Source organism: Mustela putorius, unplaced genomic scaffold (genome assembly GCF_011764305.1).
Source record: "Mustela putorius furo isolate JIRA1106 unplaced genomic scaffold, ASM1176430v1.1 tig00003974_pilon_pilon_pilon, whole genome shotgun sequence".
In the NCBI taxonomy this organism is placed as follows: Eukaryota; Metazoa; Chordata; class Mammalia; order Carnivora; family Mustelidae; genus Mustela; species Mustela putorius.
This window is the reverse complement of record NW_025422117.1, coordinates 5,788,119-5,814,153: the sequence shown is the minus strand read 5'-3', so window position 1 is coordinate 5,814,153 and position 26,035 is coordinate 5,788,119. Positions and strand designations below refer to the sequence as shown.

The 26,035-nt window shown below is 34.5% G+C and overlaps 1 long non-coding RNA gene across 1 annotated transcript; it reads right to left on the bottom strand.

The window, feature by feature from the left end:
• Positions 1 to 924: 924 nt before the first annotated feature.
• LOC101679262 lies at positions 925 to 23,976 on the bottom strand. The gene is made up of 4 exons (XR_199591.2): positions 23,880 to 23,976; positions 23,372 to 23,490; positions 16,412 to 16,476; positions 925 to 1,997 (listed from the first exon to the last, which is right to left on the bottom strand). It is a non-coding gene; the product is annotated as an uncharacterized LOC101679262 (long non-coding RNA).
• Between the last annotated feature and the right edge of the window lie 2,059 nt (positions 23,977 to 26,035).

The following is a 26,035-nucleotide window of genomic DNA, read 5'->3' as shown; positions in this document are numbered from 1 at the left end:
TCAATAAGTATCCATAGAAATAAAATTTAAGATGAGAAATCCAGGTTGTATAAGTTTCTTTTGTTAATTTTTTTGTTAATTTTAGTTTTCTAATTGTTTAGGGTATTATTTATTTTTCCTTGCTTATTATTAAATAAAAATATGTTAGCAATTTGATAAATGAAATGGATAAATCATTATTTTATTTTGCTATGTCCTGAGATTGAACACCTTATTTTTTTTTTTAAAGATTTTATTTATTTATTTGACAGAGATCACAAGTAGGCAGAGAGGCAGGCAGAGAGAGGGGAGGAAGCAGAGTCGCTGATGAGCACAGAGCCCAATGCAGGACCTCAGGACCCCCAATCCCAGGGACCTGAGATCATGACCTGAGCCAAAGGCAGAGACTGAACCCACTGAGCCACCCAGGCACCCTTAGACTGAACACTTTAAAGTAATATATTTATTAGTAGCTGATCTGTGCTTCTTGTAATTTTATTTTTAGTAACTATTTTAGGCCCTCTACAATATTTCTTTCTTATTTTAAAGTCTAGAATTCATATTTTTTTTCTTTCCATTTAAGAATTCACATACTCTCTTTTCTTGACATTGGTGTTTGTCTAGTATTTTTAAGAATCATATTTTCTTTCTTTCTTTCTTTTTAAACAAGGAGTAAGAGAAGTTCCCTGGCCTTCAGAAACTTTTATTATTTGGAAGAGTCAGAGTTTTTTTGTTGTTGTTTTGTTTGTTTGTTTTGTTTTTAAAGATTTTATTTATTTGTTTGACAGAGAGAGATCACAAGTAGGTAGAGAGGTGGGCAGAGTGAGGGGGGAAGCAGGCTCCCTGCCAACCAGAGAGCCCGATGTGGGACTCTATCCCAGGACCTCACGATCATCACCTGAGCCGAAGGCAGAGGCTTTAACCCACTGAGCCACCCAGGTGCCCCTTCTTTATTCTTAATGAATTATTTTGTCTTCATAATTCAGATATCAATCCCTTGTATTCATTTTGCCGTTTATTTTCTCCTGGCTTCAGAACACTACTTAATTCATATTCAGGATTTGATGATAAGCAACATTTTATCCTATAGTTTACTCATGAATTTAGCATTGGTCACATTCTCTGTATTTCAATGTAATATTGTGTTTAGTTTATTTTATTACTATTTTTTAGTATCGTGTTTATTTTTAAATGTCTACATACTTTAATTTTCTGCTTAAAACAAGAGTTAAATAATATAAAATGCTCTTTTCTCCATATAACCTTATGTCTCATTCTATATTTCTGCTGTAGTTTGCCTAACACATATCCATTCTTTGCATTATACATGTTATTCTTGTAATTTTTTTTTTTTTCTGTTTGAGAGAAAAGATTGTCAAATTGCATCAGTCAGTGTTTCTGTCCTGGAAAACACACACACACACACACACACACACGCACACACACACACACACACACTCTAGAAATTTTAAGTAGGAAAGGAATCAATAGCCATGATTAACCGCTCACAAAATTATGGGAGCACTTGGAGGATCAAGGATTCATGCTGACCCTGAAGGACTATGTGAACATTTTCATCGTGATTATTAATGTATGACTCTGATTCAGAACCACTCAAATCAAGTAGCATTAAATCATAGTCAAGGATGTTTTCTGGATACACGAACTTTCTGTGATGCTGGAAAGCTTATGTCAGAGGTCTTTCTCCAGTGGGCAGTGGCTCTTTTCTCTCCCCATGAGAGATGTGAAAGGAGTGGTGTCTATGTTGTTATCCAGTCCGGTTTGATACTGATATTTTCCTTATATGTAAATGTGTTGAATTCATGTCAAAACCAAGTATTTATGGGAATCTTGAGTATATGAAGGATGTGGCATTTCTGCATTTGGTAATAACCTACCATGCAGAAGAAGAGACACCGAGTTTCATGTTTCCCCAAGAACCTGTGAGCCAAGGAAAGTTCTGCTTAGTGGAGTGCAGTGGCTCCCACTCTTCTCATCAGTCTTGGATCTCACAATTTCTGTGGGTTTAAATAAACAATTTAATTAGACATTTTGGAAGTGTGCCTATGTGCACGTGTGTGGCTCTCTTTAAGCTATTAACAACAAACTAAACAAAGAATAAAACCAGGGTGTTTTTTTTTCCTTTTCCTTAAACTCTGTAAAAAACACCATACTGACTCCAGTAAAGAAACATATGCAAAAATAAAAGGGTAATCCCTTCCATAATCAAAACATGCAGCAGTTTGGTTGTGCAGCTTGTGGACTGCATATCCATCTTCAGAAATATAACTGTGTATAATATATATGAGGGACAGAGAGAGAGACAAAGCAAAGACTTTTTAAAGAAGAAAGATCTTAATAAAATTATTCCTGGCTTAACTTTATAAATTGAGTTCGAGTTTGCAATCGATTTCCTTCTCTCCCATTCTCTCTCACATATAGCATACACAAACACACATACTTACCCCCTATATAATTTCATTAAATCTTCTCACTTTTTTATTCATTGTCGTTACCTATGTGCCTCATATGGAGTCTGGGGTCTGAGATCGTTCCATCTAGTCTGTGTATCTCTATCTCAAAGTGAACTTTTCTCCAGAACTCATGAACCCAAATGCAATGCATTCCATATACACTTCCCCGAATATAAACCACTCATACCTGCAGAAACCCATGCCATTGACTGTTGCCTGATTCCATGATAATATGAGAAATACTTTTTGATCTGGGTATATGCACATAATAGAATGAAAAACATCAAATTAATGGATGAGAGATGGAGCTTGTGGACTGCATATCCAAGGTTGCTTTAATCAATGAAATATTGTCAGATTATATAATCACAACATATTTGGAAAATAGTTTTAAAAATGTAGAAGACAGAAAACAGTGTTTGATCTTTCTTAAAAATATTTTTAAAAGGTAATAGGGAGGGAGTAAATCAGGTTGAAGTATGCCAAATATTTTATTGACATTACATAAAATGTGAAAGTAAAATGATCAATTCTCTCTCTCTCTCTCTATATATATATATATATATAGATAGATAGATAGATATGGGATATATCTTAAATATATCTAAATATATCTTAAATATATCTAAATTTAGACTAAATTTAGACTATGTTGCCAAAATGATAAGCCGTATTACAAAAAAATTATTATTTACAGTTATCTTTGTTAGTTATACTCAGAGTAAATATTACAACAAAACCCAAAGGAATATATCACAGTTTAAAATATATAAAGGTAGTGTGTTCTGATTCAAAAGAAAAAAGACAAATATCCTTCATTTAAAGAACTTCTAGTCTATAATATCCATAGTACGAAGGAGCAGGAGACAGATGAATAAACCCAAAATTACTACAACAGGTAGAGAAAAATATATATAACTATGCTAAGAAGATACAGAGAAGAGAATTTAACCCATCTTCAGTGTTAAGTAAACTCTTGGACAAGTGAATGTCATAGATTCTAGAGTATAAATTTAATTTACATAAATTCATTTTCCAGGAGTTTGTTCATTTTAGGTCAGCAAGGTCATTGATTTGAACAAGATATTAACCTGTTACAGGCAGTGTATAACAGTGATACATTTCCACAGAACTGTGAAAAATGAGGGTGCAATTCTGAATGGTGTGAGTTTCAGTGAATGCAGTACTATGCAATGCGAGAATTGCTTGTACTTAATAATAGATGATTATTCCATATTTTTATTATATAAAATTATTTTATAGCTAGAAACTTCCCTATGGCTTGTTAGAATCAATATATATTATGCGTATGAGTGTGTGTTTACTTTTATGGACTCAAGGACCACATTGTCCAAAAATAGCACTCTGGAAATTACTTTCTTAAGAAAATTATCATTATGCTCTCTAGCTTGCTATTATTCTGAAGAACATTATGCAGAAAATTGTCCTATCCATTTCATGGATATTATGAATAATTGGAATCTAACCAACAATAACAATGATTTCCGTAGACATTTTGTGTAATAGACTGGTAAGAACTAAATTAACCCACTTTCAGCTTATGTCATGTGTGGCCAATGTCTTCCAGGGTTCTGTATTAGCAGATTTTAATAAGGCCAAATGTGATGCTCTGTTGAATATTCAACTAACGGATGGGGCATTTTAAACACCGCATAGCTTAATATTATTTAGCCCAGCAGCCAGGATTCCACAAGTGCTGTGCCAGAGAACTTTCTCGTCCAGCGTGCTGCCACCAGATGGTATTCATCCTACCATATGTTTCAATGCCTAGAGAAGCATAATGGTACAATGCCTGCTACTTAATTCAATACTGAAATCATGTGAATTAATACATGCTGAGGGTAAATGATAGAAGTGAAGTAATGAATATGGAAAGAGAGCAATAAAATCCACTGACGGATAATTCCAGTAATTTTTTTCTACTCTGTGTGGCTCTATTTAGGGGAAACAGGATTGAAAATATAAATTAGGATTAGTGGATAACATTTTGTGCTTTGTTAACTTCTACACATACATATATATATATATATATATATATATATATGACTTAAATACTCAGCAACTAGATTTTTCAATGTATAAAATGAAGAAAATATAGATGATGGCTAGCTTAAAATATTACCTGGTGCCTTAAATCTTACAAAGTTTCTGAGTTTCCTTAGCCAAGGTCTTCCAGGATCTGACGTGACTTTTTCTGCATAACAAAATTAACCTGGGTTTTCATCAATTTTTCTAATACAGGTACAAATAGTGAAGTACATTTTTTCCATTGTAAATACATTGGTTATTGCAAGGAAGTTATAATATTCTAGTCACAGATAATTATTCAATCAAATTTTTATAATAGAGTGAAATAATTTTATTATAAAAGATTTAATATACAAAAGAGTTGTAAGTTAGTAAAAGACATATCTGATTTAATGTCTCATCATAAACTCACATGTGCCTGCTGTTGCTAAGACCCAAACAGCAGAAGCTATTCATACAAAATAATATTTATTTTTCCATTGAGGATAATGGGTTTGCATTTTTCAAAGCACATTCTTTCAAAAGTCCTCTTTTCAGCCAATGACATGTCTTTGCAGGTAAGCTAACATTGAATCCTAAATATTACTCACTAAAAAGTGACATCAGCAAAATGGTGGAGTAAGAGATCCCATCCTTCATTTTCTCACAGAAAGCAGCAATTACACATCTATCCACGAAGGAAAATAGCTTTGTGAGAGTGCAGGACACCAGTTAAGAAATGATAGCACATAGTGTAGTGAAAACATGGAGAAAACCACAAAGAAAGGGTAGGAAGAACAGTTTCATTTGGTCTGCATTATTCCCTCCCCCACCCCAACCCCACCCCAGGCTACACAGCTCCTGGCCAAGAGGAAATCCCAAACCCATGAGTGCTCCCTCACAGGGAAAAGGAGAGTAGGGTGAGCAACCAGCTTCCCCATATTTTCAGATGGGAGAAAGGACCCACTTTGGTTTCTCCATACCCAGATTGCTCAGGAGATCCTCATAGCTGAGATGTCTGGAGAAGGCTAGGATCAAAGAAGAAGGTCGGAGCTCCCTGCCCTGTAGCAGGTGCCACCATGGGCCACAGGGGTCTGTTCTACAGAGAACACCAATAGCCTGCACTGCTGAGAACCTCAACAGCCATCACAGCTGCCACAGACCCACAAAGCAGGAGATGTTTTGTACAACCCAGGAGAAGGAGTTGCTGCTGGGCTGTCCTTGGTCACAGCCATCTTCCCTCCATGCCTCTCCCTCCCAACTGCACAGGCAAAAATTCCAGATCCATGGTTGCTCTGTATGTGTCTATGCTCCAGAAGCTAACTTCATAGTCACTTCCCAAGTGCCCACCCTTCAGATATTAGCATACTGCTTCAATAGGCTTACTTGTGCCTTAGACACTGGCATTATTCCCCCTTGGGGCAGGCCAGCATCCTGAAACATGAGACCATGGTCACCTTCTGGAAGTCCATGCTTTGGCCACCAGTTGCATAGCACCTCACTATTGCCAATACCTGGAACGGCTCTAGAGTAGGCATGCCTCTGTCCTAAACACTGATGCCACCATTTCAGGGGCGAGGCCTGTCCCCAGGCCCTAACGCCACAGTCAGTCAATGTGGGCCTGCACAGGGACACCCCAGTTCAATGGCTGCTCTGTGAGTGCCCCTGCCTGACACAATACTCCACCATCACAGTGAGTTCATCTGTTCACTGAATACTGCAGCCACTGCTGCAATGAGCATGCCTGTACGCCGGACCTAGGGCCAAGAGGAATGCCCTTGATTATGACTTTCCTCCACAGCGGAAAAATAGAACAAAAGGACCCCCCGAGCCCTTGCTGCTGTTGTGGACACCCCTAGCTTTGGCCACTGAGGACCTGCACAGTTTTTGCCAATGCTGACTTCAGCTGATGGATCCACATGGAGACTCTTCCACTGTCCCTCCCCAGAGCTAGAACCACTGCACCTCACCCCCACAGCACTTCCACCCACACATAGGTGAAGGTCTTTCCATAGTCATTCTGTGAAGTCTGGAAGAGGTAAATTCTTCCTCAAATGTACAGACATAAATGTAAGGCTACAGAAACATGAAAACATCATAGAACCAATGAAACACAATTAAAAAAAAATGGAGATCTTCAAGTGGCCCAGCAAATAATTTAAAAAAAAAAATAATCTTTAAGTACCTGCGTGGCTCAGACAGTTAAGTGTCCAACTTGTTATTTCAGCTCAGGTCATGGTCTCATGGGTCATGGGATAGAGCCTTGTATTGAGCTCCTTGTTCAGCATGGAGTCTGCTGGAGATTCTCACCCTCTGCCCCTTCCCCACCTGCTACATGGGCATGTGCTTGCTCTCTCATTCTCTCTCAAATAAACACATAAATCTTAAAAAAAAAAAAACTTAAACATTAAAAAAAATATAAAAATCATCTTAAAGAAGCTCAATGAGCAAGAACAAAACTGGATATATCATACTCCTTGATTTCAAAATATATTACACAGCTATGTAATGATGCAAATATAGTGTTGTCATAAAAATAGTCATACAGACCAATGGAACAGAATATAAAGCCCAGAAATAAATCCATGTATTTATGGCCAAGTGATATTTAACAAGAGTGCCAAGAACACATGATGGGGGAAAGGCTAGTTCCTTCAATAAATCGTGCTGGGAGAACTGAATACCCATATGCCAAGGGATGGATTAGGCTCTTATCTCATGCCTCATACAAAAATCAAAATAGATTATAAGCTTAAACATAACACTTAAAACTGTAAAACTTTTATAAGAAAGCATAGGGAAAAAGCTTCCCAATAATGGTCCTGGCAAAGATTTTTTTTGGATATGATACCAGAAGTACAGCTAAGAGAAGAAAATTTGCTAAATTGGATTGGATCAAACTTTAAAAAGCTTCTGCAAAGCAAAAGAATGATCAACAGAGTGAAAAGGCAATCTACCGAATGGGAGAAAATATATGCAAGCCATATGTCTGATAAAAGATTAGCATTCAAAATATATATGGAACGCATGCGACTCAATAGCAAAAGAAACGCATCACCCAATTAAAAAATGGACAAAGGACCTGACACAGATGGAGCTATGCTAAATAATTCAGAGAGAGACAAATAGCATATAATTTCATTCATATGTGGACTTTAAGAAACAAAACATGATCAAAAAGAAAAAAAAAAGGGAGAGGAAGAGAGAGAGGCAAACCATGAAACAGACTCTTAACTATAGAGGAAAAAATTGATGGTTATCAGTGGGGAAGTAGAAGGGAATGGGTTATATAGGGTATGGGGATTAAAGAGTGCACTTGTGATGAGTACACAGTGCTGTATGGAAGCGTTGAATCACTGTATTCTATACCTGAAACTAATATCACACTGTATGACAACTAACTAGAATTTGAATAAAAACTTAAAAAAAGGAAGCCATAAAGATAATAACAGGTCAGTGAAAAGGTACTCAATCATGAGGGATATGCAAATCCAAATCACAATGACATATCACTTTGCATAAGTTGGGATGGCTGTTATTAAAAATACAAGAGGTAATAAGTGTGGCTGAGGACATAGAGCAAAAGGAACTGCTTCTACATTGTTGGTGGAAATATAAGTTGGTAGCTTCATTACAGAAAACTATACGGGGATCCCCGCAATATTTAAAATAAATTATCATATGATAGCAATTCTACTTATGGGTGTATATCCAAAGGAAAGGAAATCAGTATCTTGGATAGATAGATACCTGTCTTCCCATGTTCATTTCAGCATTAACAATGGCCAAGGTAAAGAAAGTGTGATACACACACACACACACACACACACACACACACTGAAATACTATTCAACCTTAAGAAAGAAGGAAAACCTGCATTGACAAAAAAAACAAGGATATACCTGGAGGATCTCATCCCAAATGAAATAAACCAGACAGGAAGATGAATACTACATGACTTCATTGTATGTGGAATCTAAAAATGTCAAGATCATGGAAACAGAGAGTCAAACGGTGTTCACCCTAAGTTCAGGAAAAGGAATATAGGCAGATGTTGGTCAGTACAGAGTATCAATTAAGCAAGTTAAAAAATTGTGATGATCTAATGACAGTGTGACTATATCAAATTATCAAGTTGTACACTTTAAATATATATGATTTTTAATTGACAACTATACCTTGATAAAGTTTGAAAAATAAATATAAATAAATATATTTATTTGCAAATTGTAAAATGAAGACATAACTATGACCAATCATTGTCATGTATTTTGCCAATATATAATTTATGAGATCTTGAGACTATTCCTTAATAAAGATTACTATTTTATAACCACAGGTGGATACTATGCTTATCATTTCATGGTTTTGTAAAACCAGAAATCTTCAGTCCATACTATATTCTTTCACTTTTCTCATTCATCTTTCATTAAAGAAATGACAAATCTATGATTAGCATGCAAATCAAAAACAAAATCAGTACACTGTTGGAATGCCCTTTTTTTTTTTAATTAAATGTACTTTTCAGCAAGAGAGTTTGTCAAAGTGAATGCGATACTCTCTCTGCAATGGCAGTTATTTGCAAGCAGTGAAACATTAACATCAAATATTCGAAGGAGACTTTTCACAGCTGCCAAGTTAATCTCCTTTAAACCTAAATTCTGTTTATGTTACTCTTTTGCTCAGTAACCATGATTTTCTCCCCCATTGCTTACCAAATTAATTAAAATTAAGATATTTTGATATTTAATCCTGGATACAATATGTTCTCAATCTGCCCTTCCCATGTTCTCTATCATAGTTTCTCTAAATTGTAGTATACACTTCAGCTAAACTAGAGTACTTATCAACTATAGTCTTTAAACATCTGGACATTCCTAATTTTGAGTGTCTTTAGGTTGTTCATTCTGTCAACTGGAAATTCTTTAGGCATCATTTACTGTCAATAGAAATCCCTCTAAAAATATCTGAAATGTTACTTCCTCCAGAAAATCTTTGTTATCCTACCCGTGATTGCATGTAGCTTCCTCTCAAGACTCTTGATGGTCTCTGTTCTGTGTAGGTATGTAATGACTTTAATTTATACTGTATTTCATTCTATAACTTTTGTTCTCTACACTCCAATACACTATCCTAACATCGGATGCCTGATTAATTACAACTAAATAAAGCCATCTGAACCTTCAGCTATAAGTTTCCACTGCAGGTCAACTCTGTGTAGTCAGCCTAGTTGACTCTACCTGACCACCTGCCTGTGTCAATGAGATAATGCTTTCATCATCCTCTCTCCCAAGATTGTAGATAAACATTGAACACTGACGTTCTCCTTCATTATTAACTGGATGTCTTCCTCCTTTTCCTAGTTCTTGCATCTGATATCTCCCAGAGAGTCATGGATTTCCTCCTTGATTTATAGCTCAAAGGAAACTAATATTTCATTGTTTAGGATCTCATGGCTTGATGCAATCTCATGAATCAAACTCATTACATATATATATCAACCTGCATTAGATGAATGTATTTTATTATCCCTTGGTAGATTTGTTCATTTGCACTGCTGAACTTTCTCTTAAAAGGGATGATCTTCTCATTCTGATCAATTTTCCATCTCTATGCTTTATCTATCTTAGTATCCACTGTGCCGAGAATTTCACCAAACACGACAACAGATTTCAACTGAGAGGCCATTTATTTATCTTTTGCTTCAATAGGAACATCTACTTAAAAGGTATTTTATAAGGACATATAACCCTAGTGCAAGCTCATATTAAACTGATGTTCCATTGGGATGACACATGCACTATTTCTGACTTGAAAATTGGTTGTGTTAGAATCAGCATCTGTGTCACTATAGGATAGCTCTAATTTTTCCTTACTTTCATGGGTGAACAAACTGTATGATGCTAAAAAACAAAAGTCACAGAGACTGTACTACAACTTCCCTGTTACTGAAATGATTTTTACCAACCCCTTTCCCTGACCTACTTAGCTAGCTCCTAGTAGCTATTCAGAATTCGGTTAATTATCACCATGGAATCCACCATGATAATTTCATCTCAAGAATCTGCCTACACAGTTTTCATCATGGTAATCTATAATAATAACGCCATTATTATTATTATCATTACCGCTTTGGTAATCTGTATTCTTTTACTCATAGGCTTAATCACTTCCTGAAATTAATTGTTCATATATTTATTCACATGTAGGTATTCTACGATTATTACTTAAATAAATGGAGACATTGACCATTATGCTATCATTATAAATAGCATTCTATAAGTAGTTATTAATTCTGACTGGGAAAGAGAAATATTGTGAAATCCTTGGAAAGATGTTAGATATTGAATTTGGCCCCCAAATGGGTAAAACTTGTTCCATGTGGAAAATATTTAAATATTTTAAAATATTATTTGTATTGGAACTGGCTTTATATATACAGGCTGCAATATAATGCTGTTTCCACATTTTATATAATTTTTTGATCATTTTTCAGGAGATTTTTTTATAAATGTTTTTATAAATGTTTCTTATAAATTGTCAATAAATTTGCAAATATGAAATGTGTTTTGGGTTCCTTAATCCTATCATAATAAAGTGATTCAATATCACTACAAAATCTTTTTACTTTAAACCCACCCCATTATTTTTTGCATTTTTTATCTCCTATATATCATTTAAATATTTTATCATATTTTTAAGTATTTAATATTAAGAGAATAAAGAGTATATAGGTGTGAGATAAAAATTAAATTTCTGAACTCATTCTTATATTGAGAAACAGTAATTCTCTCATCATTTCATGTTTGTTTCTATTTTTGCAGGTCTGCTTTTTTATTTCTAGCTATGATGATCGCCAGAAGTCTTTGTCACATTTTTGTCCTACTTTGTGATTACTTCAGACAAACTGCAGCTCTGAGAAAACAATCTGTTTTCTTCTCTTCTCCCTTATTCCTTGCACCCTTGTTCAGCTTCTCCACTGTCTAAGATGAGAGGTCAATGTCATTTCTAAACCTAAACTCATCCATTCTATTTCACATAGAAGGGCTGCTTTCATTTTGTTTGTGGCCATTATTTCTCAATATCCAGTCAAAGAAACAGGAAGATAATGCTCATGCTTTTATCACATTTTTATTTATTTTGAACCTGTCACTCAGTTCTTGCAGATTTTTATCACAGCCTTTGACTTCCTGTTGATGTTTTTCCTCCCCATGGTCAGATTTTTTTAAAATTAATTTTGGTCAATATCAATTTTGGCAAAGATCTTTCAAATTGAATGTTTTTTTTTTAAGATAACATATAGGACAGCCTATGCTGGGTGAGGTATCTGTCATAAGTTATATTTTGCAATATACACATACACACATTTACACACACTCAATCACTCACTATTTTAGTTTTCTTTATCTGTATTCCATGAATATAAACAAAAGGGAATGTAAGAATTAGGACAGTGGAGAATATAAATCTTACCGTCCTGATGCATACCACAGATCCTATTACCAGTGTATCAGTTAAAAATTAAGAGAAACAAACAATAAATTAAGGTACAAATGTATGTCTCATATTTATCATCTCATACAAAGAGATATAAGAAGCACATGAGAAGTTACCAACTTAGCAGAGTTAACAGAACCATAATGTGAATCCTATAATCCCACAGTAGACTCAGTTGAGTCCACTGTTATCACGCATACACACACACACACAGAGAGTTTTATTTAAATGACATATTTATTTGGATAAGAGATTATTGAAAATGGTCATTCTAAATATCAGGGCCATAGTGGTTTATTATTTGCATTTTTATTCTTAATAAGCCCCTATTAGTGTTTTATTCTTAATATTTTTTGTGGTATATGTTGAAATGATTCACAGTAGAGTTAGCAATTATATTTTTATTCATTGAAAAAGTCAATATTTTTATAAATGTTTCTAGTTAATGTGGAATAAAATCATGAATAATCAAAATCTGGTTTTTATTTGGAAAACAAAATGTTAATTTTTTTTTTTTTAAATTTAGCTAGTGGCTTGAGTGTCTAATTCTATCTCTTTTTCCTTCGATAGAAACATATACCAAAGACTTATATTAGGAAGCGTAGGGGAAGGGCAAGAAAGAATCTTTCAAAGGGGGTGTGGTTTTTGCTTTTGCACAAGGTGATCTTCAATAGACTGTTACTTGATAGAGTCCCGAGGAATATGAGGGTGTGGGGAAGATTATTCTAAGTAGAAGGAAGACCAAGTGAATAAGGTCTAAAGAGTAATTTTCTCAGTGTTGTCAAAGAAGGGAAAATAGTGCCCTGGATGAAGGTGAATGAGAATGACCAAGATTTCTAGACTGAGCAGCTAGAAGTATTTAGTTGCCATTAACCTGATTGAGAGAAGAATGTAGATGAAACAAGTTTGGGGGTGGGGGTCAGCAGAGTAAAGATTTGGACATGTTAAGTTTGAGATAGGAGATCAATATTAAATTAAATGTCAAGAAAGAAACATGTACTTTAGAACATCTGTCAGAATTGGAGATATAAATTTGCAAGTTGTTATGGAATCTGGAAAAAATCACAAAACAAGGCTCTATAGAATGAAAACGGGTGAAGGCCAAGGCCTGTGCATTTGGGAACTCCTCCAAAAATAGAATAAGTGGAAGAACCAGCAAAGAGACTAGAACTAAATAAGAGGGATATATGAAGCCAAGGAAAACCAAGGCAGTATGCAATCAAAGAGGAGAGAGACACCTCTTTGAAATAGTGCTGATATGTTGTCATTTACTGGAATGAGCAATGGGGAAAGTAAGTTGGAATGCAGATTCAAATCAGACTGTTGCAGTTTCTGACAGGAATTAAAGAGTATTTATAGATTATCCTTTATATATATATACACGCACACATTCACATACACATAGACACACACACATAGACAAATAGATATAGATAGATGATACATATCTATATCTATCTATCTATATAAAATATATAATTAAAATAAATTTTAAGGAATGGCAAAGAAATGGGCCAATAGTGAGGCAAATGGAATTTTGAAAGTTTGCAGAAGTTATTTGGTTCAAAAGGAAGATATGATATTGTTTTGACATCGACAAGGATATTTTAGAAGATGGGAAACAGGAGATATTCTAGAAGGGAAAATGTGAACAAACACAAATGGAGTGGTGTCCTTGAGTAAGGCAAGAAGGTCTAGGGCCTGAGTGCACTGCACGGGTAGAGATTGCTCATTTATGGTTCTAGGAAAAAGGAAGGCATATGGGTGCAGTCATTGTTAAGAAAGTACCATGTGCTACATTAAAGTAGAGCAGGACCTTGAGCAATAGAGCACCAGGAACCATCCTTCTCTTAGGTGCAATAGTATTGACCTGTATGATGTCAGAGTTAAGAGGACATAGGATTTGTAAAACCCATGTGATTTTTTGGGTCACTTTCTGACCATTCCTCCACAGTGTAATTTTAACTGTATAGTTAGTAAAACAGCTAGGATTCTTGTTACTGATAATTTTCTGCCTTACAACACTAATGAATTAATTCACTAAACAACACAAAACCTTTTAATATGAGATTACATGCTTCTGGTTGTTTTTATTAATATAACTAATGTTTATTGGGACTTAAAATATACTAGGCATAGTTATAAGCACTTTACACATATTATCATTTAATATATGACTTTTTGAAAACCAATGTGCATTTATTAGCATTCATTTTGGATTAAGGAATGTAATGCCTAGGTTAATTTTTTTTTTTCCTCTTTGTGTCCTGTTCTAGTATGCTGGTATTTTGAGTATTAAAAATGAAAATCCTAGCCATTGCCCTGTCAATATTTCTCTTCTACCACTCTATACAAAGCAAAATGTCCACTTCCTTTTCTCACAAATCATACAAAGATTGGGGGGGGAATAAAAAGATTTTGGTTTGATTTAGTTAAGAGAAGACAATGAGTTCCCATTCAAATAAATTGTTAAATCTCAGAAATACCTAAGCCAGCACTTTGATTTTAACTGAATGCTGTCACTCTGAATCTTATCTTGCATATGGCTTCTTGTGGATTAAAAAAAAAAAATAGACAAACAACTTTATATGTTATTACTTTTAATACACCTTTCTTCTTGATTCTTTAATCTCATTCTATTTTATTTTTAAAGATAGTTGTATATGAAAATTTAATTAAAAAACAGATTTATACACTATTTTTTAAAGAATTTGATTGGATTTAAACAATCATTAAATGAAATATCCCAGTAAATAAATGTGAACAAGAGAATAACAGTAGAGTTGAATTCTTTGTATAGCATTCTACTGAGTCTTCTGGGTTTTTAGAAATCACATAGTTCACAAACATATACTGATATTTGGGATGCTTAGGTGGCTCAGTCAGTTAGGTCTCTGCCTTTGGCTTAGGTTATGATCCCAGGGTTCTGGGATCTGGTGCCACATGGGAGTCCATACTCAGTGGGAAGCCTACTTCTCCCTGTACCTCCTGCTCCCTCTGCTTGTGCTCCTGATCTCTCTCCCTCTCTCTTTCTCTTACCAATAAATAAAATCTTTAAAAAAATACATTGATATTTAATATTAAATTCAATATCCATGCAATTTCAAAAATAATTCTGCTTGTATAGTATATTGAAATCAATATGCGAAAAGTTAATGATATATATAATATTTTAAGCAACTGTGATCATTTAAAATCCTACCCAGGAAATATTTAATTTTATTATAATACTCATAATGTTATTAATGAGAAATGTTTGCATTTGCTTTGATTTTTTTAACCTGGAGGAGGAGAACACCTGGTAATAGAATGTAAGCAAATTGCTTTTAATTCTTTTATATTCGTTATATTCCATAAGACAAATAGTAGGATTACTTGGATGGACTAGAAACAAATATTATTTCTGTATTTCTGTTTAATTCTTATTTCTAGCAGTTCAATTTGGTTACCATGATCCTGATGAAGACAACAGAAACTGATAAATACTTAAAATACCTGGAATCTCTTACTTTTTAAGAGAAATCCCCCAACAAATGGTCATTAAATAAAACTCTCTGGAGGTGCGTGGGTAGCTTGGTCCGTTAAACCTCCAGCTCTTGGTTTTGGCACGTTCATGATCTCAGGATCCTGAAATTGAGCCCCACTAAGGTGGCTCTGTTTGAGATTCTCCCCCTGCCCCCACCTTTATCCCACTCACACATGTGCACACACACACTCTCTCTCTCTCAAATAAGTAAATAAGTGAAGTCTTTAAAAACAAAAACCTCTCTGGATTAGCTACATGGAATGTGTTCCAGTCTGGGGACAAGAGCTTGAATAACAAATATATACAGAATTAGTTCACAATAAAAGGGCAGGGATTGAGTAAAAATTAAGGATCAACTTTTAGATCAGACTGGAGTTATCTGGGATGTATGAAGGTACTGCTTTTCTCCACCCTAACAGAGAACAGAGGAATAAGGGAATTGGAGAAGTGAAACCTGAACCTAGAGCAAAAAAGGAAAATAGTAGCAAAATATACCAATAATGAAATTCAAGAGAACTTTTACATCTAGTTGACTCTGTGTGTGGTGTGTGTGTGCGTGCACGCACGCATGTGTGTGTTGAGGGAGGGGCATGTCTTCTTTGAAATGTGTCTTAAAAATCAATGCTAGCCAGTAGGTATTAGAAATGGGTACTTCAGTGATGTGAGTGTGTATATCTTTGTGTCTGGGTCTTGGGAAAAGGTTACTTACCATGAAAGATGTTCTATAAGGAACTGAGAAAACAAAGCAATGCTAGTGTGTTTTAAGATTGGTACTGTAATCGTGCTCAATGAATCATGCAAGGAAAGCAGAGGGAAAAGGAGGTAAGAGCAGTTTCTGGATATGAATCATGTGAAGTTCTTATCATGGTGACAGGTATTTGTATACACGGAAAACACTAAACTTTACCTTCCAATATAACGTGACTTGAACTTCAGGCCTCTGATGTATTACCAGTACCAGATGTTTTAGTTCTGGAAAGAAATATATATCATTAGTCTCCACAAATAACTATAATTATTAAATTAAAATGTCATTACACAATCTGTAAATAGAAGGCTGGGAGTGACTACATTCTGTGATTATTTAGTTCTATGCCACTGTTTCACTGTAGTCTTAAAGAGGCTAAAATGTAGAGTGGGTGAGAGTGTGGGGTCCCCAGCCAGGCTGCTGTGGTTCTCCCTCCCAGCTATGAAACTGACTGGCCCTGCTACCTGACACACAGGTCATAGTCTTCTTTGGCCCCTATGACTTCATCAGTAAAATGAGTACAGAAACAGTATCGAGTTCATGGACATAGTGTTAGAATTAAATACACAAATACTCATAATGGGCATGTGTTGGGCACAGCAAAGATGGCGCTGGCCTGCCTTCTCTTCCGGCTAGAAAAGGCGCCACCGTGGCAGTATTGGCGCCAACGTGGTGGTTTCGGTTCCGCATATCTCTGATATTTCCTCCTCTCGCCCAACACACCCTACCCAGTTACTGACTACGTAACCAAACCCCATAGGCTCATTTCCCATCCCCTACCCAATATAAGCTGCAACCCCGCTCAATAAAGTGAGATCCTGCTTCGACAGATCCCCAGAGTCTGGTGTGGTTTGTTAATGCGCCTGGACTCGCGACACTCGCCATCCCGCTCAGCCCCAAGGGGAGCTACCGGCTGGCCCGTATGCTCTCCTCGTGCCTGTCGGCCCGCAAAACCTACCGGAGTCCGACAGGCATGAAAAGTGCTTGACATTCGAGAACCCAATAAATGTCCAATCTCATAAATATTGGTGAGTAAAACTGTGATTTCAATGTGAAAGATAGAAAAGAAACCCTTTTGCAAAGTATCTATGCAGTAATTTAAGCTAAAGATTGCAGGAAATTGCTATTTATGACAATCTTCCAACTATCAAAATAAGACTTAAGATTTTTCATTTAAATATCATTTCCATTTCTGTGTAAAATGTAATGATTTTTAATACATAATGGTATGGAAAATTTTAGCTTGTACAGAAATTATCAATGAGAACTGTTTTATCCCTAAAGAGCAATTTGCTATTAGTGATAGTGAGATGGCACAACGCAGGTTAGGTTATCTAAAGCAAAATTATTTTTTATCTTTTACTCTTACATGTTAAATTACTATGATATTGCTACATAGCACCTACATATCCTTGGGATTTCGTTTGTAATTCTAGAGCAATATTAACATTAAAAGATTAGCTAATAAAGTCATTTTGACCCAAATAACCCAAAGTTTGAAATAAAGGAACAGGTAATCTCATTTCATTTAAATAAGACAATTGTAACACAAAATTTTTTTTTAAATGTATATGTTGGGATTTTTTTTAAAGATTTTATTTTGGGGGCACCTGGGTGGCTCAGTGGGTTAAAGCCTCTGCCTTCGGCTCAGGTCATGATCCCAGAGTCCTGGGATCGAGCCCCGCATCGGGCTCTCTGCTCTGCAGGAAGCCTGATTCCTCCCCTCTCTCTCTCTGCCTGCCTCTCTGCCTAGTTGTGATTTCTCTCTCTGCCAAATAAACAAAATCTTAAAAAAAAAAAAATTCATTTTTAAGTAATCTCTATACCCAAGATAGGGTTTGAACTTACAACCCTGATTTCAAACATGTTATCCCCTACTGATTTAGTCAATGAGACACACCTATATTAGGATTTTATATAGAACTTGGGATTCCAGTTTATATTATTATAGCCTTATGGTGAGCTTTGATAACAAAAGTTTAAAATCGCTTAATAATTATTTTATGAAAGGAAAAGTGGTATATAATAGTAAAACAAAAGATATAATGTAGTTTTTAGCAATACTGAGTTCTCTCACACCACATTTCCATGGTAAGATTAGAAAATTGGACCAGAAGAAGAAATAAACCAAAAGTTTGCTTTATACAGAGGTAATTAACATTTATTATATTGTGGTTACCTTTGGTATTTAAGGAAAGATAAGGTCAAAATAATTAATATTAGAATTCAGAATGGGATATATATTTCAAATATATTGAGACAATAAAGGTGAAAAACATGATTCAACCAGAGAAAGACAATTATCATATGGTATCTCTGATATGAGGAATCTGAAAGTCAGGCCAGGTGGCTTGGAGAGTAGGGAAGGAAAAAAATGAAACAAGATGGGATTGGAGGGAGGGAGACAAACCATAAGAGACTCTTAATCTCACAAACAAACTGAGGGTTGCGGGGATGTGGGGGGAGAGGTGTGTGGAGAGGGTGGTTGGGTTATGGACATTGGGGAGGGCATGTGCTATGATGAGTGCTGTGAAATGTGTAAGCCTGACGATTAACAGACCTGTACTCCTGGGGCAAATAATACATTATATGTTAATAAAAATAATTTTAAAAATATGATCCTTGCAACAAATAAATAAGAGAAATGGTTGAAGGAACTGATTTCTAGATTGTTGGTAAAATATAAACTGCTAAGTCTTTGTTAACATAAATTAAAAATTTTGAAAGGGTTTTCTACTTTTCTATTGTAAATTCTAACTTTAGGAATTTTTTTTTTTTACTTTAGGAACTTTTTAAAAAAGCGACATAGAGAAGCATGATCTCTTAAAGGTATAATATTCCCCCTTTTCTCTGTAATAGAAACTATTTAAAAAACAAAGACCTAATATATTGTGAAATACTCATATAATGAACAAATATTAAGCTGTAACAAATTAAGTAGTGGTGTGTCTGGATGGCTCCCCCGTTTAAGTATCAGACTCTTGGTTTTGGTTCAAGTCATGATCTCAGGGTCCTGGTATCAATGGCAGCCCATGTAGGGCTCTGCACTCTTCACAACGTCTGCTTATCTCTCTCCTTCACCCTCCCTTTCTCCCCAAGCCCACGAGTGGGCTCTCTCTCTCTCTCTCAAATAAATAAATAAAATCTTTTTTTTAATTTTTTTTATTTTTAATAAAATATTTTTGAAGATAAATGAAAATATTAAGTAAAAACCTTCATATTCTAAAAGATTACCACAGAATAATCTTTCACACTAATGAAAAAATATCTTAAGATAATTGTTTTTATTATAGGATTACTGGGTGGTTAATTTTCTTTTGGGTGATTTTTCTTTTCCTTAATATTCAATATATATTTGAGGAATACAAAATTCCAAGGATGTGTTAGAATGTCTGCAGTCCATTTAGAGTAGGGTTGTTCAACCATGGTGCTATGGTCTGTCTTTCTTTCTTTCTTTCTTTCTTTCTTTCTTTCTTTCTTTTTATTAACATTTGTTTCAGGGGTACAGGTCTGATTCATCAGTCTTACACAATCCACAGTGCTCAGCATAGCACATGCTCTCCCCAGTGTCCATCACCCGCCACCCGATCCCACCCATTCCCCTCCCCTCCAGCAACCCTCAGTGTGTTTCCTGAGATTAAGAGTCTCTTATGGTTTATCTCCCTCTCTGGTTTCATCTTGTTTTACTTTTCCCTCCCGTCCCCTATGATCCTCTGTCTTCTTTCTCAAATTCCTCATATCAGTGAGATCATATGATAATTGTCTTTCTCTGTTGACTTATTTCGCTTTGTTTAATACCCTCTAGTTCCATCCATGTCATTAGAAATGGTAAGATTTTAGGCTTTTTAATGGCTGCATAGTATTCATCTTTTTTGTACTTTCTAAAGATCTAGGAAAAATATGTTATCTTTATGCTCAAAAAATATTACCATCAAAAAGTAAATTAGATTGCCAAACTTTTACATTTATTTCACATTAATAAAATTATCAAATTAAAAATAATCTCAGAAAGGCTTTAAGAGATTTTTCCTAAAAAAAAAAAAAATGAACAAATGAAATAATATAAAATAAAAAGAAAGTTGATTTTTCCGTAACAAATCAACATTTAGAAAACATAACAATAGGGGCGCCTGGGTTGCTTAGTTGGTGAAGTGACTGCCTTCAGCTCTAGTAGTGATCCTAGAGTCCCAGAATCGAGTCCTGCATTAGGCTCCCAGCTCTGTGGGGAATTGGCTACTCCTGATCTTCTCCCCTCTCATGCTGTCTCTCACTCTCTCTCTCAAATAAGTAAATAAAATCTTTTAAAAAAAGAAAACATAACAATATACTGCAAAGAAAATTCTAAAAGACACACAAGTTAAATGGGAAAAATAATTATATGTTTATAAGGAAATGTCATTTAATATATGAAAATTTTTTTTTAATTTACAAAAAAACCCACACACAATATTCCCTATCTGCTGGAAGAGATTGGCAAGAAAAAGAACACATAGTTAATATAAATACTAGAAGCTATAAGGTACTGTATTTACAGGAAACCTATTTTCAATATTGCAAATGAAAAATTGAAGTTAAGACAATAAAATATCAATTTTTATGTCAATTAGTTGATTTTTTCCAAAATGATTTCACATATTTTGAAGTTTATATAAATTAAATATTAAATATATTTTGAATTTATTAAAGTATACATGTGTATCAGAGAATTAAAGAAATATACACAATATAATAACTTATTATTCTTTTCATATTTTGATATTTTCTAAGGTAGCTGTAATCATCATGCTTTTAATCAGAAAGCTACAGTAAGAAAAGAGTATATGTAATTTTAAAACAAAATATTTATCCATTTTGAAAAGTAAATAGTTATTCAGGAAAATTTCTCACATTCTGGTTATTCCTGAGTCTAGATTCCAGCCTAGAAATATCTGATATGAATATTTTTCTTTTTACAAACTAATTGTAAAATATCACAACACACACTTACTGTTTTCACTTGGTGTCTTGTAAAATTGTGGTATATCTTCCTCTTCCCGTTCTTTCTGTTTTTTTTTTATTGTTGAGATACTAAAACATCCTATTTTCAAATATGATATTAATATATGTTAAAATTACATTGCATTTCATTACTTTTGGGGTTATTTACTCCTGCCATATGGCGCTTTTCAGTTCTGGCTGCTATAATGCAATTCAGTATAATGGGTGGCTTAAACAGGGATTTATTTCTCAAAGTTCTGGAGTGTTAGTCAATTTGTCTCCCCAGTGAGGGATATCTTCATGGCTTGTACACAGCTGTCTTCTTGCTGTTATCTTTACGTGGCAGGGAGAGAACATGGTCTCGTCTTTCTCTTCCTATAAGGACCCTGGTTTCATTAGGGGACCCACCCTCACAACATCATCCAAAATTAATTACCTCTTACAGGCCTTTCTTTTCAACACCTTGTGGGTCTGGGCTTCAACATATTAATGGGGGGGAGAATGCACAAATTCAGAACTTGACACAGACCTAATAATTTTCCATAAGTCTTTGTGTAATCCTTGGCTTTTGAATACAACCAGTTACTCTGCTTGCTTTCAGTGATTAGATATTCATTTATACAAATTTATTTCTGAGTTTGCTAAATATTTGACCTACAACTACAGGGTACCTTAATCTATTCTAATTGTGCTTTTTGAAATTCTTATCTCAACTGATGAGAAAAAAATGTGGGAAACTATTCTGAGACAAATAATTATCTTTGTAATTTCACTTATTGTCTCATAAATAAAACAGTAAACTATTCAGCTGGAGGCTGTGTTATGCTGGTAGAAAATCCTACAGTATGAGATGTTGAGCCTCCACTAGAAACACAAAAAGTAGGGAGCCATGTGGCTGGTTCAGCAGTAGAATATGTGACTCTCGTTTAGGGGTTGTGAGTTCGAGCCTCACGTGGGATATAGAAATTACTTAAAAAAAAAAAAATGGAAAGTAAGAAACACTGAGCACATCTATTTTCTCTTTTTAGGACAGGATTATAAGTGGAAGGGTAAAAAACACAGGGACTATATTAGATTCATGTTACATGGCACAGTTTGAATCTTCCTAAAATAAGACCTGAGTTAAAAATGAATTTTAAAAATTAGTTATATTAATGTACTGGATTACAAGGCATTTAAGAGGAGGGGTTGACAATAGGATACTAGGTTGACAATAGGATACTAGTTATAAAATAGAAGGAAATCCTGCCATCTGCTACAACATGACGGACCTTGAGGGGATTATGCTAAGTGAAATAAGTTAGAAAAAGACAAATATTCAGTGATTTCACTAATATCTGGAATCTAAAGACAAGCAAAAAAAAATTCTGAAAATTAAAGAAAAAAAAAGAGTTGGGATTGCTAGTCTGGACTCTGATGACACAGGTCAGGGGCAAGAAATGAATTTTTCCTTAATTTATTTGTTAGTTACCTCCAAAATGGGAGTTTCGGCAGTTATCAAAGTTAATCTTATCATCTAAGAATTAAAGATGCACTTTAATTAAGGGGGGACAAAAAAAAGAAGGGTGAGAGTTAACAAGGAATTGATAGTTATTATTAGATCTATTTTGCTGGTAAACAACTTTTAAAAAAATGAATTGAATTAGAATTGTTAATTATCTTTAATTCCACACCTATTTAAATATGTATAATAAAGAAATGCAAATCCAGAAAATGTCCAGGGCAATCCCCACAACTGAAATCTAACCGAACAATATGATTAGAACAATAGGTGTCTGATGTCTGTTCCTTTACTTATTACAATAACAGCGATAACAATAACAATGTTGATTATATTAGGCAACAACGAATGTTTATTATGAACCAGATACAGTTCTGTGCACTTTATAGGTATTAATTCATTGATTCATTCTTATAATAACCCAGGATATCACAAGATTTTTTATTTGTTCCATATTTCATTCAGTTATTAAACAAATATGTTTTCTTTGTAATTACTTTTTGTTTCATCCCATCTCTGTCAAGGAATAAAATAAATATACCACATTTCATAAAAAGCAAATATTTTCAATAACTGAATAACTAGGTAATGCTGACATTTCTTTTTCATTCTGTAGAAATTTACCTGGAGCTTAAACTTACCGAATCTTTCAAATATCTTGCTTTTCTTAACAACTTCAAAATGTCAGAATATTGGGTTATTCTCTTCTGGCTTTGGATTTCTGTGCTTCTCTGAAACAGTTCCTAGTTCCTTTGCAGAACTGAAATACCAAATATTGATTTTTTAAAAATCATGAGAGCTTTCAATGTTTTAAAATTTGCCATTCTAATAATTAATATTCTAATAATATTATAGAACACTTAAACTCGGCCTTTCTCAGTGAACTGAGCTTTTTTTTTTTTTTTAAGAAAAAAATAAGCTAGAGCCTTCAAAGTTTTTCCAAAAAAAAAAAAAAAACCAATCCATCACCTCATTATTTTTTTAGAGAACAAACTTTTCTTGATTTTAATAACTACCATTATCCTCTCCCACACACACTACTTTTTGGTTAATGATCGTGGTTCCATTTGATATCATTAGAAAATACATGGATCATTTTCAATAAATCATGACAAATATCATACAAAAAATATTTTAAAAGTTACCTACCATCTGTTCTAAGGTAGTCTGCTGCAAAATGAAATGTCCATTGAGATCAACACATGAGTAATAAGTAAGCTTCAGAAGCGCTCTTGCAGATAGCACACTGAGGGAGCAATGTCCTAGTTTCTGCGGATCCTTGCTCACTCTTTAGAACATTCTGCAGAGGCAGCATGGAACCCACTCAAAATCTGGTTTGTATGTCAAAAATGATGATGCCAGCCAAACACAGAGAAGAAAGAATGGAAAAGTTTATTACCAGCAAAATAAGAGTTTTGGGGGAGAACAGAGTAAGCCTCCTGAGTGTGTCTGAAATGGTTTGTGAGAGGAGGGAAGGGTGATCTGCGTGGGGCTTTTATGGTGTGTGTGTGGGGCGGGGGAGTAGGACGCTGGCCGCAACCTTTCCAATTGTGGGCACTGGTTTCCCAATTGTTTCTGGGGTTTGAACCTCACACTAAGTGACTTGACCATGTAGACTTTGTTCGCTGCCTGTCCAAAAGAGGGCCAGGAAGGGAGGAGGGAAAGCGAAACTTGAAAATATATAGCACCCAATATTAAAAACTGAAGTCAGACTAGATTACATTTGTTATGTAGGTATTTTTCTCCAAGTACTGTCACATTTGTTATTAACACAGAAAAATCGATCCATCTTTATAGATTTGCTTTAATAAAATAGGAAAACTGTATAGATGAATCAAATCTGTCAGCATCCTTATTTCAAACGACTCCTCTCCAGTTTGTGATTTGTGTACTAATGGTAGATCGAGAGTTATGTATGTCAGTAGATATTTTAATAAAGGTGATATCCTCAAGGAAAGGAATTTAGTCTGTAAAATGAAGATGATGAAGATAAAGTAGAGGGTTTAAATGATGGAGAATGACAGGTCAAATTAAGCAGGGTGATGAGAAAATAAATAAATTTCATCCACAAAGGGAGGAAGTAGAATACTAGTATTTAAAATGTAAATTTTGGTAAAATAGATTGGAAATTTAAATATAAATCATGAAAAGCCTTATAATAAAGACTATCCAGTTTCATGGAGGAGTTGGGTGTCATAGATGTTTTTCTGGGGGCTGACAAGAATATGAAAAAGGTAAAACATAAAACATAAAAGAAGGGATAGGTCTTCTCATACACACAGACATATATATTCTTTTTTTTCAGACATATATATTCTTTCTAAGTATTTTTATTTTGTATTTAATAAACACATTGATTTATTTTTTGCAACTCTCTCATATTGTACACTAAATGAATCTTTCTTCTTGTTATTAGCAGAATGCTATATTTTCCTGAAGCTCATTATTATTTTCTGAGCTTTTTCCTTAAAATCCTCTCTAAATTCCCAATAACCTTCTTGTTTATGATTGGTTTTCTGAATTGTCTTTTCTTACAAGTATCAACTACTCATACTTGTCAGTAAACTACTAATCTTATTCCCTGTATTGTTTATTTTATTAAACTGTCTGTCAGCCACATTATGCAAAAATATTTGAAACAGATTGTATGCTGTTCTGCCATGTTTTCAGCAGATGTCTAGTTAATTGGAATTTCTCATAGGTGGACCAATTGTGCTAGCTTCCTAGAAATATAGAAAGACCACTACTGTATACATTTTCTGTTCAAAGTAAGTGGTCTAGCTCTGAAGGAGAGTCATGGACATACCAAAAGAGATGACACTCGAATAAATGATATGATGACATAGCAAAAAGTTATCCAAACTAAAATGTGTTGGTTTCTAATAAGCACTGATTTGTGAAATGGGAAAAGCAAATAGCTGAGCTCATTTCTTCTGTGCTAAACTTGGGTATAGAGAAACCATGTTTATCAAATTTGTAAATGATACAGCTTTTTGACATATTTTTACAGAAATCGGAATTCAGTATTATTTGATGACCTTATATAATGACATAAATACAATTTAATGAAATGTGTATTTAATAAGATGAAAAAATGTAATTTAAAGTTTTAGCAGGTTATATAGTATATGTGTATGTGTGTGTGTGTGTGTGTGTGTGTATTTTTTTTTTCCGCAGTTCAGACCTTTCCTTTGAATTCCAGATTTGTGTTTTTAAATGCCTCCTCATCCCCATGTGGATATCAATCTTTTTTAAAGTTTAATATTTTATTTATTTATTTGAGAATGAAGGACAGAGAGAGAGAG